A 5,440-nucleotide genomic window follows, 5' to 3' on the forward strand; every position below is an offset into this window, starting at 1 on the left:
CGAAAGGAATATTGCACATTTGAAAAACACACCCCCAGGGGGTGTGTTCATTAGCAGCAAATTGAAGTTATATGTAATCATCATTTGTCTCACTCAAGTGAAACATTCTCGAAGCGACGTTTGAAACTCTATAGCTAAACAAAAGTTTGGAGTACTGGACACTTTTTTCTTCACGATGAAGCTATACCGTCAAACATGAAATATTTAAAAACCGCACCGTTGGGTGGTGTTTTTTTGGCCGCTCACCACCTGCAATTTATACGCTATGGTTGTCTTGCGCATTTTTTTCATTCATCTGTAATCCAAGATTTTGACTGCTGGGGATGCTGTGATGCCCGATTTAGATTTGACCACATTAATTGAGTATGTATATAGCATTCCTTCAGTAAGTAACTAGCCTTACTGCAGAAGTATATACATACATAGTTAGATAAGTTGTTAAACTCATTTGTGGAGATTTTTCACAGTGTTAAGTTTGAAAGATGATATAATAAAGTTATAATGTGCCCGTGAAATGTTCCCGGGAAAGATTTATAAAAACGAAATTTGCCAACCACCTCATAATTTCGATTGGTTGAATCATCTACATAACTCCACATAATTTGTTCGAAATCGGACCGAGGTCTCTGGCGTTGTCCCGTTGTATTAGCATTAGGAACCCATATACAAACCTGTAATTCCATATACTAAACTGCAGCAAACGAAATGTATCAAAGGGGTGAAACCACAGGGAATTGACCTTATGGCGCACCCACTTCGTTCCCACACTTCTCCGTCAGTTTCGAACATATCGCATATCGCGCTACTCACGTAGCAGTATGGCTCGCTTTGACACCCCACATTGTCGCAACTCGAATCTGTTCCGCATTTTTGGTGGATTTAGAGGTTCCGAAGGACAATGTATTTCAATAAAGAGATTCTGCCTCTCTTAACCCCGTAATAACGGATCAATTATTCACTCAGGCCGAAGGATTATAATGTGTGAATACGAATATCTTGGGGTGATTATCATACTCGTAAATTGAAAAAAAAACTCAAGCATTGCAAGTCATAGTTGGTACATGAATTAAGTATCAAAAATTGCTGGTTTTATTAGATGACAATGAAAATACTAGTAAGTAAACCTACATTACACATTTTTCGCATATTTTTTACGCATTTCACATGTTTTATTTTGGCAAATTGATATAAAAATCATGAAATTGCTGAGGAATTACTTGAAGAAGATCCTGAAGGTCGTCGTATTTTCGTTTTGGAATTTTTAATCTGCATTCGTACAGGGCCGGGAAAACAATGTCTTCCAGAGTTCTTGGATTTCTTGGTAGGTTTAGCCAGGTTAGTAATGGTAATTTTTTTGCACGTATTAAAAATTTACCGAAATCAACACCCGTGGCTGCCACAACTTCGTCTACTGAAAATACGTCGTCCCCTTCACTTTCTTCTTCTTCAGTCGTCCCTTGGTACGACCAGTCAGATGAATCCGTCTCTATTTCGGAGTCTGACATTGATGATAACTTTGATTTTTACAAAATTTCACAAAAAAATGCAACAACAACACATGCGAATTTCTAGAACACTCCAAAGTATTCCAGTTGACTCTCCCAACAAACCCGCTAAAAAATGTCCTTTCGTGCCCCAAAGCATTCTCAATTACGCGACGAAAATTTCAATTCCATGCGTGACTCAACTTGTCCAGATATAATTGCACTGATTAATGATATTTTGTAATTTTGTAGTTTAACTTGGGCTTATCTCAAGATACAATTGATTTATAATTAGGCCAACTTATTTGCACCCTATCAGTATTAGAATTATAATTGCATGGCAAAGCGGCTTATACCTACATAGTTTGCCAAATTAATAATTTACATAAGTAAAATAATCATTTTATCTGTAATTATCATAACCGTATTCTGTCAAAGTACGCACGCTTTTATGAATATTTCGTTGGCACCTATAATATTTCGATCATTTGCCATTTTAGGTTGCCATTTGCAACACACGACTGAAATAAAATTTCATAAGCATTTCCTCCTGAAAACTACGAAACTGCTTCCCCTGTTCATTCTTCGCAACACTGTCATGATGTGGAACAGTAAATAGTTCTTGTTTATAATTCTAAATGCAGTTTTGTTTTTGAACTTGTTTTAATTACACATTTAAACACACACTTCATGCCTTCGATGGCTGTATTCAGCTAAATTTATGTAGGTAGGTGTAAAGAACACTCTCCTACAGAGGGGAGGTTCTTCAATTGCTGTAGACTCTGCCACAATTTCGTAATCGGGCAAAGATAAGTGGCATGGCATATTACAGGATGTTATTAACTTTATTTAGGCGTCAGGAACCACGCACCACCAAGTTTTTCAGATTGATTTGTTTGGCGGATAAAAATGAAGTATCACATGCCAGGCTTTTTTAAAATTAAATTTGATGCCGATGACCACACCCCCTGGGGGTGTGTTTTTCAAATGTGCAATATTCCTTTCGGATTGCTTTATTGGGCTGATAAAAATGAAGTATCACATGCCAGGATTTTTTAAAATTAAATTTGATGCCGATGACCACACCCCCTGGGGGTGTGTTTTTCAAATTTGTAATATTCTTTTTGGAATTGCCTCATTAATTTGAGTAATACGACATATTGCACGCTAGGATTTTATTAAGCAAATTTAGGTCAGCAGAACCACACCCCTCGAGGGTGTGGTTTTGAAATTCAAGTATTATATCAGGACTGGCCTCGTCCGAATATTATACTCACATTTCAGGTTACAGTATGATTTTACATAATTAATTAACCATTTATAATTTTGGAATTGCAGTTAGGCCTTTTTCTAGTTTTTATTGTGCACTTAGGCCTTTTTAAAATTAAACATTGACTGCACATAGGCCTTTCTAAAATTTAGCATTGGCTGCAGATAGGCCTTTCTAAAATTTATTATTGACTGCACTTAGGCCTTTTTAGAATTAGTACGACGACATGGTTCTCCAAGATGAAACTTTTCCAACTCTGGTCTATAAACCATACGATATTGATAACAAAGATATGTGTCTAAATAGTGATCGTTTAGCAACATTCAAAAACTGGACCGGAAAATGTAAGCAAAATCCCAAAAATTTTAGTGAAGCAGGATTTTACTCTACTGGATATGGAGATCGGCTTTCTTGTTATTATTGTGGAATAATAATCCATAATTGGCTGCCAAGTGATCATCCCTGGATTGAACACTCTATTCGTTCAAGTGACTGTCCATTCCTCTCTTTGCACAAACCTAAATTGCAGACTATTTTATCGAAGGATTTAGACCAAAGTTATACTTACCAAAAATATAATGTAATTTTGTAATGCTTTTATATATTTTCAGTTTTATCAAAATAATTATTTTATTGTTTTATTATTTTTTTATTACAGAGTCTATGCAAACAAATAAATTCGTCAAAGGATGAGAATGGTGAAAATCAAGAAAATGCTACTCTTACACTCCTTCATAGCCTGATGGAACATTTCTGTGTTCGTTGTGTAAACTCGAAGAAGCTAATTACATGTTCACTCCATGTTGTCACATGTGCTCCTGCTTTCCATGCTCTACTACCCAAGACCTATGTCCTATTTGTAGATGCCAAATTAAGGGAATAACAAAAGTTTTCAAACCTTAAACTGTACATATTTTATTTATTATTTATATATTTGTAATTGTAATCATTTTATTGTTATGTTTAAACTGTACAATAATTCACTAAATAAATAATTGGTACTTGTTAATTTTAAATATTTTACTTGTACGTAGGAATCAAAAAATGATTGTGAGCAAGTGTACTAATTCCATCGGGTAAAATAAAACGTTTCGAATCAAAACTATGCAAAGCTACTTTTGTATAATTTGCAGTTGTTAGTTTATGATTCTTTGAACGAATCAAATTCATTCTGCACATATATTTTGTTTGCTCAAACAAAGTCTCCATAAAAGCTTTATGAGTTACATGTTTTCGTACTAAAGATTGTTTGACTCCTTTCATAGCAATCTTATGGATATTCTTGCCTGCAAAGGAATATATTTTTGGAGAAACACCCACAAAACTATACATGATTTTTCCGTTACTCTCGTCCTTCATTTTACCAATCACTTTTTTATTTTCTGTAGAATAAAGTGGATGAGTGTGGTCAAAATCACTAAAGTCAAAATCATTTTTCACCAGTCTTAAATCAGCATAAAGATCAGCGGTTTTAATTTGATAGGCTAAGCTGTCCGTATCTGTAAAAAGGAACCTGGCTTGAATTCCATACCATTTTTTGATCTTGTCATAATGCCAAACCTGCATAAACAACTTGCTGAGATCTAAAACCGAAAACGCTGTATATATTGGCTTATCCAATACAATACTAGGTTTACTCATGAAAACAAGTACCAAGTTTGGAGAAAGAATCTCAAATTTTCTGAAGTTTGAAAGCCTGGAATAATATTTTGCTGTTTCAATACTATTAACTATATATACATTTTGCTGATTCCTAACATTCATCATGCTACGTCCAAAAATTGCGTTAACTATTAGCTTGAAAAAGTCTTGCTCAGATTTGTTTGTAGCTTTCCGTCGTAAATCACAACAAAGGTTTACAAAATCTTTAAGCCAGGGCCTTTGAACAAATTTAATTATCTTATGAATCTTTGTTAATACCATTCCCTTCTCCAAATAATATTTGAGATTTCTATAATGCACTGGATACATTTTTCTAGATCCTAAATAAGGAACTAATTTTTTCTGCTTTTCTGAATATTTAATGTTATACGAAGTTAAAAGCTCCCGCTGATGCTTCGAGAGTTGATTCATGGAAATTGTAATTTTCTCCGGAGCTAGTGAATATTCGTTGTGCTCGCTCAACAGGTGGAGCTCACATTCGACACCCTTTTCTTCACATTGAACAATATATTGGATCTGCACTCGTACTCGACAAGGATTCGGAATTCACGAGTTATAAAGGCGAGGAATTCATAAGTTGTTATGCAGAAACATATGTGAGTTTTGATTTCTATTTGGCACCATTTCAGCCAGCGGTATGGCTCTATTTGGTTATGAGTTTGGTTTTGACTTGTATTGTATTTTCGGTTTACACGTTCAGAAAGAGTGGACGGCCCTCGTTTTCAGTGTCACTGTCGTTCATTTCACTATTATGTGACGACTTCACAGCTGTCCCAACCTCTATTCAAAACCGATTATTCTATCGGCTAATATTCTTAGTATGGGGACCGGTTGCTGTTTTGGTTACAAATTGCTATAGCGGACTGTTGATCTCAGAACTGAATTCGCCGCTTTTATCGTCACGGCCAAAATTATTTGAGGATCTTGTTTGTCAAAATGGGCACATTTTGAATAACTATTTTGGTGACAATATCGTCAATTTGGCAAAAAAAGTATCATTCGACAATTATGCAGCATACTGGGA

At 35.2% G+C, this 5,440-nt stretch overlaps 1 long non-coding RNA gene across 1 annotated transcript; it reads right to left on the reverse strand.

The window, feature by feature from the left end:
• Positions 1-1,066: 1,066 nt before the first annotated feature.
• Positions 1,067-2,879, reverse strand: LOC118439473. Its single transcript, XR_004837441.1, has 2 exons — positions 1,376-2,879; positions 1,067-1,317 (listed from the first exon to the last, which is right to left on the reverse strand). It is a non-coding gene; the product is annotated as an uncharacterized LOC118439473 (long non-coding RNA).
• Between the last annotated feature and the right edge of the window lie 2,561 nt (positions 2,880-5,440).

The sequence above is a fragment of the Folsomia candida genome, unplaced genomic scaffold (genome assembly GCF_002217175.1).
Source record: "Folsomia candida strain VU population unplaced genomic scaffold, ASM221717v1 Fcan01_Sc036, whole genome shotgun sequence".
Taxonomy (NCBI): domain Eukaryota; kingdom Metazoa; phylum Arthropoda; class Collembola; order Entomobryomorpha; family Isotomidae; genus Folsomia; species Folsomia candida.